The sequence below is a fragment of the Lepisma saccharinum genome, chromosome 18 (assembly GCF_977018435.1).
Source record: "Lepisma saccharinum chromosome 18, izLepSacc3.1, whole genome shotgun sequence".
Lineage (NCBI taxonomy): Eukaryota > Metazoa > Arthropoda > Insecta > Zygentoma > Lepismatidae > Lepisma > Lepisma saccharinum.
Genome location: NC_139246.1, coordinates 1,326,121 through 1,339,569, shown reverse-complemented (window position 1 = coordinate 1,339,569; position 13,449 = coordinate 1,326,121). Strand labels below are relative to the sequence as shown.

The following is a 13,449-nucleotide window of genomic DNA, read 5'->3' as shown; positions in this document are numbered from 1 at the left end:
ATGATTTTGTCCTTCATTTTAAAGTTGGGGGCGAGGGAACTTCAAATATTAATTTAATTTACTCTCAAATCGTTACGGTACAATCGAAAAAATGCGCTGGGATAAAACTGTACGGGCTACCTGAAGTCCCCCCCCCCCAAGTTCAATTTGTGAATACTCGAACTCTGTAATGTTGCAAACGAAAGTAAATGCTATACAATCCGGTACAAACGAAAGATAATCTTACTTTAAACAGAATATGTGGATGTTTGGGGGAACAACGTTACAAAGGTTGACTCTACTACAATTATCACTGCTACTAGGATTCTCTATCATCTTTATTTCTTTCTCCGTTTTCATATGTTTCAATTTTTCTCTGCTCTCTTGGTTCCTCTGTTTCCATTTCCGTTATTCTTCTTTACCTTTTGTCTCTTTCTTTCTACGCTTCCTTCTCTCTTTTCCATTTCCTTCTATTTATGTTCTCTGTCATTCGCTGTCAATGTATCTTCGGTCTCTTTCACTCTCTTTGTGTTCTTCTGTTCTTGTGTGATTCTCGCTGCGCTGTAAGCAATCCCAATTTTTAACTGTTGGCTATTTGTGTTAGGAGGAGATGGGCCAAAAATATTTCGTTGTGGGCTAGAGCCCCCTTTGGTGTCGACTATTCTGACTGCGACTGGCACCTTCGTTTGGTGTGTGATGTTCCTAATGTTGTAAAGTAACTTGTTGCGCATAATTCATAATCTTTCGTTATTGCCTGTCGGAACGTACCCCAGAGGGATTTGTAATTGATTTTTAAGTAAAGAGGCCAAAATAATGCAGTGGGATACTGTGGGACGTAAAGTTAATTTGCATGGGAAATATTATTTACAAAACAGGCTTCTGTAAGAGTTTATAAGATTTGTAAGCTGCTGCTTAAACTCCATTCATTCGTTGTAGTCGATTGCATCTAATTCACAATTTTTTAAAGGAAAAAAGACACATTGTAAACAAGGGCGTGAAAGTTAAATATACCTTGACATTAATTTTCGGGAGCAATGATCGCCTTCCCACATTCAGACGCTGATATTCGTGAGGTTTTCTGTAGTGTGCGTCCATAGTATCTTCTAATTTTCGGTCCTTGGGGGATTCTAAACATTAACAATTTAAGTTAAGAAAACTTACAATTTCAAGCAGCAGCTAGAATTTCTTTTAGAGTGTTGTCTTAGATTTCTTTTACACATAAATATGGTTGTGTAACATAAAATTTTAAGTATTATTTTAATTTTCAACTCCTTTTCAGGAATGTGCCATGCATAGAGAGGAGTGAATACGGATAATACCCACACACACACTCGCCTTAGTTCCAATCTACACTGAACATTTCGCCACTCATCACCGATAGCAGTTTTTCAAGGATCCTGCATGGGTTGGGTTTACACAGATATGCAATGTAAGTAGAGTAGTTCAAATCTAATTTTGTTCTCTTTTCAAGGGAATTTATTATTCATTATTTTCATAAGTTTTAAGCTGTAGGAACTTGAAATGAAGAGGTCTCTTAGGAAGTAAGCTTATATGTTGAGGTGGGAGGACCAGTGGCGACCACTATATGTACCCAGGTGTAGCGCACTCTAGAGGTGGTCAGCTAGTATTGAACATTTAGTCATCATAGTGAGTGTGAAAAGAAAATTAAAGTGTCAAAAGTACATGCATACATAAATACATGTATCAAGGAGTCCGAGGTTCCATACTCGGTAGTGGTTCAGATTTCACTTTGAACTTTAGGTGCAGCCCCGATTAGCCTTTCTGTGCATAAAGTGGACTTAAAAACAAATTCAAACAACAACTCTGGAAATAGGAAAGGGTGGGTGGGTGTCTCATAGCTTCGGTTATTTCTGTTTCAAAGGGAGTGTTCGCCACTGGGAAGGACAGTACTAATAGTTATACACAGTGTAGGCTGGAGTGTAAAACTTTGTTGTGACTGTCTTAAGAAGTATTTGGAAATTGATATGGCATACTAATTACACAATGTGTACAGCGAGATGTTAAAATATTACCAGGCAAGTTGTTCATAATTTTCAATATTTTTTGACGTCCCACGTGTATTTAAGGAATTGAACTGCATTGAACTTCTCCGGGAAATATTTATGCATCTCACTCTTTACATACCTTTCCTAATATCTTTGTTACACAATTAATTTCATGGAGGATTAGTGAAAAAAATGGTTGACTAGACCACACAGCAAATATACTTCTGCGTCAGCATCTTTAAGTTCTGAGAATCGATTGCTGCTTGTGTACAATTTAGTGTTCTTGTGGATGTGGGATGAAGTAAGTGATTCATACATTTTATTTGTTTTCTCTTTTCAACTTGCAAAGTGAGGGTCTGTGATGCTACATTTATTGGCTATCAGTTACCCTGTAAAAGCCTACATACAAATTTTGTCTTTGGAAATTAAATTCATTTTGAGATGTTATGTAGAAGAAAACACACAGATAAAGAAATTAATTCTTATTTGAAAAGTATCTAAACTTTCATCATTCTGGGTTTCTTTCATTCAATCTTCCACTGTATGTATAGACATTCCTTAGGAGAATTTAAATTGCTGGGGGGATCCAAATGATACTAACTTTGCATGATAATTAACTTTTATATGTTAAATCCACTTGAACGCTTCAAATAGTCTTCCATCTATTAAGAAATATAGTTGTACAATAAACTGTTGTATTGAAGAAGTTAAATTTTTGCTACTTTCAAGATTAATCTAATTTAAATTTATTCCTTATTTCAGACATTGAATGCTGTTTAACTAAAATAACCACATCTGATGTTTGAAGATGATCCTGATTTTGTAAATGGAAATGTAAGTAAATAAATCAATTAACCTGTATGTAATCTGAAAATGTCAGAATCACATAAATAGAACTAGGAACGTAAAATATAATGCTGCGTGTGCGAACCATACATACACACCTTTCATTTTGTAATTAAGAATCTTTGGATATGCATTTCCAAAATGCACCTTAGCATAAATATACAAATTATAATCTTTATGTATTTCTTTCTATACTTTCTAAACTTTCAATAGAACTTTATTTCTGCCACTTGAAAACAGAATCATATCCATGCTTTTATTTTTGGAGAGTTGAACTTTCATGTAGCTATGTCTTGTTTCTATAGAAAATATTTAAAATTGTCAAGGGTATGTGTCTCTTGTCTGCTGGGTGAAGGGATGGAATGAGGCATCCACTCACTTCTCCTTCTGGCACTGTGCCTGTTACATGCTAGTATAATGTACAGAATAAATAAAATCTTTTTGCCTTTTCGCTATGTGATGTTTACACATACACTTTGACAGGACAGAACTACAGGGTGCGAAATCATTGAAAACTGGTGGGGGAAGAAAGTTCTTAATTTACATTCCCCCTCCGCCACATGTGTGTATTATTAAAAGTAAATTAATTTTTTACTTTTATACATATCAGATATTGTAAAGCAGCCAACTAATTCCTTTAGTAACTTGGTTAAAGATGTTATAAATTATGAAATAGTTGAAGTGCTTTTATTATGTGTAAGTTTTTGTTTTGTTTGTGCTTTATGTTAATATAAATCAATTAGATTTCATAGTTATAATTTTCTTGCATTCTTGTTTTACTTTAATTGTGCGTATTGGTGTTGATTTGTTAATGATTTATTGAGAGAGAAAGCATTCAATACTCACAACTACACTAATTTGTGTGTGTTTTCGATATTATTCTTAGTACAGTATATTTGAAATTAAAAGTAATTGCTTATCTTTCGTTTGTTATAACAAAAAATCTTCCCCCCCGGAAATTTTTGGTGGGGGGATTTTTAAGGCCAAGATTGTTGGTGGTGGGAAATCCCCCTGTCCCCCCAGGATTTCGCACCCTGCAGAACTAACAGAAACAAAAGAAAGCTAAAGCTAAACACTCAAAAATTAGTAAAAAAAATATTTTTCACACCAACATTGAATGGTACTGTTTGAGCTCTTAGGCGACACCAGAAAGGTGTTTGTGTGTGTGTATTGGGGGGTAATCCATTGACTTAACTTAATAGTAGAACAAATATTAACAATAAGAATCATGGTTATGATAATAATTTTACAGTAATAACTATTATAACAAAAAAATAAAATTATATTATTATTATTACTATTATTAAATCCTTTGGGAGAACTACTAGATGAATGAATATCAAGTACAACTTTTCCTTATTACTATAATTATTTTTTTTTTTACATTTTACACAGTTAGTGTACTGAAATGCACAGTTATTCTGTTTTATCTTTAAGTTTTAACTTTTCAATAAAAGCTTTCTAAACATTATTTATGTTATAACAACTTCTGCTTTTTGTGACTTGAAATGGCCGATGGCAATTCCAGGGGGTGGGGGGGGGGTCAACGGATATGTTCCACCTCCATCTCCCGACACCGATGTTTCAGCACAAAATATTATCCTAAAGTAATTTCTTACTTTTGAAGATAGTGTGCCATTTACAGTTATATGCTGTGGCGTGCCCAGTAGTCAGCCCTCATTTCGCTATTTTTTCCTGCCTGTTTATAGCCCCATCATCACCCTCCTTGTATAGGCCCTTGCTTACGAAATAAAAGCATGCATGTTTATATTACCTTTGCATAATAGGGTGACATACTCTTAGTCCCTCCACCTGTTCATTCAATCAGTGGCGCACGCAAGGGGGGTTACTGGGTTTAACCCCCCTCCCCGAGCTTTAAATATTATGGGAAATGCTGTGTAAAATAAATTGCCAATTTAGTGCTACTGCATTCAATGTAGAAACTGATCAGCTTGAGGGCCTCCCCGATGGTGCAGTGGTAGGTCGATACCCTGTGGAGGCACATAGTGGTTCGGATCCCACTTTGAACCGCAGGTCCAGTCTCGATTAGCCATATTGTGCATAAAGTGGACTTAAAACACCAAGTCAATCTATCAATTGAGCAGCTTGACTGATTGATTTTGTTTATTTTTCTTCGCATTTCTGCCACTTTTGGGCTAATTGCGAACATGAGGATGAGTGATGATATGATGGAATGGATGAATGGACACTCACAAAGAACACCTGTGCTCAGGCTGGGATTCGAACTCGACACCCCAGGCGTTTTAGCATGCTTTCGTAACCATTCATCCATGAAGGCTGGCTACTCAAGCTTGAATCACTTTGTATGCACACATCACTAGTATACTTTTCAGGGAAGTATTAAGACTCATAAATGTTATAAGTACATTCTAAACTATCACACTCTGACCTAAATGCATTCTTGGTTATATTCTTATTTACTCTTACATTTTTTCTCCTTTCAGATCATGGACGCCTTTCCATACAGACATTTTAAAGGAATACAGCATGCAAATTTTTAGCAATGAAGTAAAATTCCTCTTTTTTTGGATAAAATTGTGAGAACTATGTTGAATTATTGCAAGATGAAATGTACGAATATTGTAAATAAAGTTGAATTTTTTGCTAACTGGTAACTTTATTTCTTCAACCTAATCTTTGGGGCGAAAAAAATTAAGCTCTGTATTTGAAATAGAGTGGTTAAAAATTATGTATATGAACATTTATAACTTCTACTAAATTTGCTCTGCCTTCTTAAGAATGTACATTTTCGTTTCTAATTAATTTATTAAAGTACTGAAATAGGTTCTAAAAGCACCAAAAATCACTCACATTGTAATGATTGTGGCATTGAACTGAGTGTGCAGAACCAGCAGCAAGGGAAAGGTAAGGTTGAATTATTGCTTAATGTGTATGCATTTAGTGGCAAGGTAGTATTTTTCAGAGATTATCCCCTTACCATGTATGTATATACTTGCATCCAACGTATACATAAAATTTATCTACGGATATACAAGTATACAGTATTTTGTTGTGTTAAGTATGTCATTTATTTATCCTAGCAATGTATGTGAGCATGAGTGTTGGTTTTCCAAACAGTACAGAAAAATAGTTGTTATTTTATAATTAACAGGTGTGACTTCTGAAGATCAATACCCTTCATGTTATATTGTACACTCAAGGACACTTCTGGGTTGTAACAACACCATTGACTTTCAATGAAATCATTACAACCCAGCAGTGTATGTGACTGTACATATATCCAGTCCCAATTGGCTTCTAAGCATCAAGTGGAAGTCTCAAAAAAGACTTATTGGAAAATATGTATGTACATTAAAAGTTGCTGCTTTTTTGTATGATTTAGAAATCGATACATAATATTCCTTGCAAGCTTCATGTAATTTAGGGATGGCTTGTTCTTCTACATGAATACCTTGGTGAGCGTGCTGCATTTAGTTTCCTCTAAGATTTTTAAGCTTTGTCAAATTTTAATGCTGAATTGAATGGTATTATTTTCATAAAGAAGACAATTAATCACATTAAAATCTGAACGCATTAAATGAAGAAACACTGTTTTCACTGTGATGTCGTATATTACACAATGCAAGAGTTAACATTGCATTTCTCTACTTTGATACATTTGCCATCTGGGAAGAAATTATAATGAAGTTATGATTGCTCTATCTTATTCTGAATTCATATTGGATAAGATAGAAAATATCTGACTGATTCTTCAAGGTTAAAGGTAAGCATTATTATACTAAATGAAGATCATTTACCTCTTCCTCACGAACCCCTCAAACTCACCCTATGGGAGGAAAAACACACTCTATACTAGGGTGAGAATAACTCACCGTATGGGAGGAAAAACACACTCTATACTAGGGTGAGAAAACTCACCCTTATGGGAGGAAAAACACACTCTATACTAGGGTGAGAAAACTCACCCTTATGGGAGGAAAAACACACTCTATACTAGGGTGAGAAAACTCACCCTTATGGGAGGAAAAACACACTCTATACTAGGGTGAGAAAACTCACCCTTATGGGAGGAAAAACACACTCTATACTAGGGTGAGAAAACTCACCCTTATGGGAGGAAAAACACACTCTATACTAGGGTGAGAAAACTCACCCTTACGGGAGGAAAAACACACTCTATACTAGGGTGAGAAAACTCACCCTTATGGGAGGAAAAACACACTCTATACTAGGGTGAGAAAACTCACCCTTACGGGAGGAAAAACACACTCTATACTAGGGTGAGAAAACTCACCCTTATGGGAGGAAAAACACACTCTATACTAGGGTGAGAAAACTCACCCTTATGGGAGGAAAAACACACTCTATACTAGGGTGAGAAAACTCACCCTATTGGGAGGAAAAACACACTCTATACTAGGGTGAGAAAAAACTCACCCCAATATGGGGTGTGGAAACTCACCTTTTGGGGACGTCTATTTGTGACAAGCCAAACTCACCCCAAAAGGTGAGTTTCCACACCTTTATTTTTTTCAGTGTATTCTTACTTACTTACTTACTTCTTCTTCCCTTTCGTGCTGTTAGGCGTCGGGGTCCTTCAGCCATCTGCTAAAACATCTGAAAAGTAGAAGAAGAAATAAATAGCAGGGTTCAAAAAACAAATAAAATATATTACCAAATAAGTAATACAATAGTAGGGAAAAAGGAGGTACAAGAAAATACTAAATTAAGGATTTACAAAACCATAATTATACCAACAATGCTCTATGGTATAGAAAGCTTAACGCTCCAAAATAAGCATAAAAGTAGATTAACAGCAACAGAGATGAAATGCCTCAGAAGAGTCGTAGGAAAAACCCGACGAGATAGAGTCAGGAACACTAAAATCAGGGAACAGCTACAAGTAGAATCAATTGAAGAGATAATAGAGGGAAGAACACTGGGCTGGTATGGCCATGTCATGAGAATTGGAGAAGAAAGAAAACCGAAACAAGTAATGGAAGCAGGACCAGAAAGAAGGAGAGGAAGAGGAAGACCTCGGATAGAATGGGAGCAATACCTGTCAGAGATGGTTACTAGAAGAGGAAAGGCACTAATGGAAGTTAAGAGAATGGCACAAGATAGGAAGAGACTTAATATTCACACTCAAATAAATGCAAAGAGCGATTTGGACAGTTTTATGTTCAAGTTTTAGAAAACTGAGTCACATTGTCGGCCTCCACGATCATGTGGTGACTAAAGGCCGAATCACACGGAACTGAATGTCCAGTTAGTTGGCGCTGAACCGGCTACCTGACCGGAAGTGATGGCTGGCTGCTAGACTAGTTTTGAGGAATAGGTCATGTTCTAATTGCTACTGGCTTTCCTCGACTGGATTCTGTGGAACAGCCAATCAGAGCAAAGTTTGGCCACGTGAAGATGATCTGTGAGTTTGCCGAAGGACTTTTTTTTTGTCTGTGGTTTCCGAGTGTTGCTTTGTTTTCTTCGCTTCTCGATAAAAGTAAAGCAACTAACTGAAAGGATTCGCGTTCCTATTCAGTTCGTTAGTTATTTATGCAACGCTAACTACTAACTAACTAACTCTCTAGCCTTCTTAAACCCGAAGGTTCATGGCTGCAGCAACACAGGCCTTCCATGTTTCCCTATCTTGAGCAAGATCTATATACTCTTTTCCATCCCTACCGATTTCCCTTAGGTCCATCTCAACGTTGTCCCTCCATCTTCGTCTTGGTCTTCCTACAGGTCTCTTACCATCAGGTTTCCCAACAAGAATCCTGTAAACTCCTCTTTCCTCTCCCATTCGTGCCACATGGCCTGCCCACCTAAATCTTCTTGATTTAATTATTCTAATAATATCTGGACATGAATACAAATTATGTAGTTCTAAATTATGTAACCTTCTCCACTCACCTGTCTCCTCATCCCTTTTAGGTCCAAAGATTTTCCTAAGGATCTTATTTTCAAATACTCTCAATTTATGTTCCTCTTTCAATGTAAGGGACCAAGTTTCACATCCATATAATACTACAGGCAAAATTACTGTTTTGTATATTTTAACTTTTAGTTTCTTAGATATTAAACGAGAAGACAAAAATTTATGAAGAGAGAAGTAACATGCATTTCCTGAATTAAGCCTACTTTTTATTTCCTCTTTAATATAATTTTCATTTGTTAATATTACTCCTAAGTATTTGAATTTGGAAACTGGTTCAAACGAGTTGTTATCAATAATTAGATTTTGATTATTACCTAACACTTGCTTTCGGCCTGTAAGCATATATTTAGTTTTCTCTTTGTTAACTTCCAAACCTATCTCTTTTGTTAACTTCCAAACCTATCTCTTTAGCTAAAAACTAACTAACTCTCTAGCCTTCTTAAACCCGAAGGTTCATGGCTGCAGCAACACAGGCCTTCCATCTGTCCCTATCTTGTGCAAGATCTATATACTCTTTTCCATCCCTACCGATTTCCCTTAGGTCCATCTCGACGTTGTCCCTCCATCTTCGTCTTGGCCTTCCTACTGGTCTCTTACCATCAGGTTTCCCAACAAGAATCCTGTAAACTCCTCTTTCCTCTCCCATTCGTGCCACATGGCCTGCCCACCTAAGTCTTCTTGATTTAATTATTCTAATAATGTCTGGACATGAATATAAATTATGTAGTTCTAAATTATGTAACCTTCTCCACTCACCTGTCTCCTCATCCCTTTTAGGTCCAAATATTTTCCTAAGGATCCTATTTTCAAATACTCTCAATTTATGTTCCTCTTTCAATGTAAGGGACCAAGTTTCACATCCATATAATACTACAGGGAAAATTACTGTTTTGTATATTTTAACTTTTAGTTTCTTAGATATTAAACGAGAAGACAAAGGTTTATGAAGAGAGAAGTAACATGCATTTCCTGAATTAAGCCTACTTTTTATTTCCTCTTTAATATAATTTTCATTTGTTAATATTACTCCTAAGTATTTGAATTTGGAAACTGGTTCAAACAAGTTGTTATCAATAATTAGATTTTGATTATTATCTAACACTTGTTTTCGGCCTGTAAGCATATATTTAGTTTTCTCTTTGTTAACTTCCAAACCTATCTCTTTAGCAGTTTTGAAAAATATTTTAGCATTATTCTTAATTGTATTCACATCATCCCCCAGTAAGTCTACATCATCTGCATATGCTAACAACTGAGTCACACCATTTAATTTTAGTCCTTCTTTAGTTTCGTTTACCTTCCTAACAGCATATTCTAAGGCAAAATTAAAGAGCAATGGAGATAATGCATCTCCTTGTTTTAACCCATCATGAATTGTAAATTTGTCAGACATATTAATACCCACACGAATTTTACTTTCTGTTTCACTGGTGCATACTTTTATCATACTAACAAGCTTCTTAGGTATTCCAAACTCTACTAATATATTATATAATTTATCTCTTTTGACCGAATCATATGCTTTTTTGAAATCAATGAATAGCTGATGGACATTTTGATTATATTCCCACTTTTTTTCAAGTGTCTGTCTGATGTGAAAAATTTGATCTGTAGTTGATCTGTTGCGTTTAAATCCACATTGATAATCACCTATAATTTCATTAGCATATGGGGTTAGTCTTGTTAAAAGAATGTTAGATAATATTTTATATGTTGTTGAGAGTAGAGAAATTCCACGGTAATTATTGCAGTTCATTTTATCACCTTTTTTAAACACAGGAACAATTATGGATTCTTTCCACTGTTGAGGGATTTCTTCTTTATTCCATATTAAACAAATTAATTTATGAATTTGACAAATTAATGAATTTCCACCATATTTAATTAACTCAGCTGGTATTAAATCAATGCCAGGTGCTTTGTTATTCTTTAGCCTTTTAATAGCATCTTTAACTTCAGTCAAGTTAGGTTCTGGAACTAAAGGTTCTGCTGTGTGTACTTCATTTACTTCTGATTTATCTCCTACATGGACATTTAAAAGGTCATTAAAGTAGTTCTTCCATCTATTTAGAATATCGCTTGGGTCAGCTAGAAAATCACCATCTTTATCTTTTATCAAGTTTACTTTAGGTTGCCACCCCTTTCTAAACTCATTTACACCTTTATATAAATCTCTGATATTTTTATTTTTGCTGTTTGTTTCAATTTCGTTAATTTTACTTTTCAAGTAATCTCTTTTTTTACTTCTAAATGTGCGGTTAACTTCTCGCTTTATTCTATTATAATTGTTTAGATTTGTATCATCAGAGTTATTTAACCACCTAAGTCTAGCCTGATTTCTTATTTCTATTAGATTATGACATTCATTATCAAACCATGGCTTACTTTTTCTCGGTTTATGGTATCCTATACTTTCTTTAGCTGCTGATTCTATTGCATTACGTATGTGCTCCCAATTCTTATTTACGTCTGTTTCATTTATATTTTCATCATCATTTAAATCCTGCAAAACATGAAATCTATTTGACAGTTTAATTTGGTAATCTTTCTTAATTCTTTCATCAGTAAACTTTCCTGTATCAAATTTTAGAACTTTTAGATTTTGTTGCTTAAGATTTATCACTATCTCTTTAGCAGTTTTGAAAAATATTTTAGCATTATTCTTAATTGTATTCACATCATCCCCCAGTAAGTCTACATCATCTGCATATGCTAACAATTGAGTCACACCATTTAATTTTAGTCCTTCTTTAGTTTCTTTTACCTTTCTAACAGCATATTCTAAGGCAAAATTAAAGAGCAATGGAGATAATGCATCTCCTTGTTTTAACCCATCATGAATTGTAAATTTGTCAGACATATTAATACCCACACGAATTTTACTTTCTGTTTCACTGGTGCATACTTTTAACATACTAACAAGCTTCTTAGGTATTCCAAACTCTACTAATATATTATATAATTTATCTCTTTTGACCGAATCATATGCTTTTTTTGAAATCAATGAATAGCTGATGGACATTTTGATTATATTCCCACTTTTTTTCAAGTGTCTGTCTGATGTGAAAAATTTGATCTGTAGTTGATCTGTTACGGTTAAATCCACATTGATAATCACCTATAATTTCATTAGCATATGGGGTTAGTCTTGTTAAAAGAATGTTAGATAATATTTTATATGTTGTTGAGAGTAGAGAAATTCCACGGTAATTATTGCAGTTCATTTTATCACCTTTTTTTAAACACAGGAACAATTATGGATTCTTTCCACTGTTGAGGGATTTCTTCTTTATTCCTTATTAAACAAATTAATTTATGAATTTGACACATTAATGAATTTCCACCACATTTAATTAACTCAGCTGGTATTAAATCAATGCCAGGTGCTTTGTTATTCTTTAGCCTTTTAATAGCATCTTTAACTTCAGTGAAGTTGGGTTCTGGAACTAAAGGTTCTGCTGTGTGTACTTCATTCACTTCTGATTTATCTCCTACATGGACATTTAAAAGGTCATTAAAGTAGTTCTTCCATCTATTTAGAATATCACTTGGGTCAGCTAGAAAATCACCGTATTTATCTTTTATCAAGTTTACTTTAGGTTGCCACCCCTTTCTAAATTCATTTACACCTTTATATAAATCTCTGATATTTTTATTTTTGCTGTTTGTTTCAATTTCCTTAATTTTGGTTTTCAAGTAATCTCTTTTTTTACTTCTAAACGTGCGGTTAACTTCTCGCTTTATTCTATTATATTTGTTTAGATTTGTATCATCAGATTTATTTAACCACCTAAGTCTAGCCTGATTTCTTATGTCTATTATATTATGACATTCATTATCAAACCATGGCTTACTTTTTCTCGGTTTATGGTATCCTATACTTTCTTTAGCTGCTGATTCTATTGCATTACGTATGTGCTCCCAATTCTTATTTACGTCTGTTTCATTTATATTTTCATCATCATTTAAATCCTGCAAAACATCAAATCTATTTGACAGTTTAATTTGGTAATCTTTCTTAATTCTTTCATCAGTAAACTTTCCTGTATCAAATTTTAGAACTTTTAGATTTTGTTGCTTATGATTTATCACTGCGAGTCTTTCTCTTAATTTAGCAATTACTAAATAATGGTCACTGGCACAGTCAGCACCTCTATGTGTACGAACGTCAATTATACTAGTATGCCTTCTCTTATCAATGAGAATATGATCTATCTGATTGTGAGTTTTACTATCTGCAGAAGACCAGGTATATTTATGGATATCTTTATGTTTAAAAGTGGTACTTTTCACAATTTATGCAACGCGATGAGAAAATTTTACATGACAAATATGATAAGCCGATAATGAAAATCAATGTTATTACAAGTGCATTGAGTGTTTGCAGTGCCGTAGCGCAGTTCTCTGGCCCCTCCCCCCTGCAAGTAAAATATTGCGGCCCCCTTAGTGAAAAAAAATTATCGAGATGATACCAGACTAGGACGGACGCATAATAGTTCGCTAGTCCCCCCCCCCCCCAAAGGTTGTTGACGTACGGGCACGGGTTAAATTTGGGGTTAGTGGACCTCAGTATTATTATTCATAATTTTAAAGATGCCATTTCTTTTCGATAGACGACTGATAATTCTGAAATACATTTTCATGAAACAAGAACCATTTTGTTAATAGATCAGCAGTACTCGAAGATTGTGTGTGAGGGGG

At 34.7% G+C, this 13,449-nt stretch overlaps 1 protein-coding gene and 1 long non-coding RNA gene across 2 annotated transcripts in view; both read left to right on the top strand.

The window, feature by feature from the left end:
- The window catches only part of LOC146002328 (Fanconi anemia group J protein homolog), a 346,842-nt gene that overhangs the window by 33,818 nt on the left and 299,575 nt on the right, over positions 1–13,449 (top strand). The window lies entirely within an intron of this gene.
- LOC146002685 (uncharacterized) lies at positions 1,326–5,460 on the top strand. Its single transcript, XR_014443737.1, has 3 exons — positions 1,326–1,408; positions 2,748–2,819; positions 5,297–5,460. It is a non-coding gene; the product is annotated as an uncharacterized LOC146002685 (long non-coding RNA).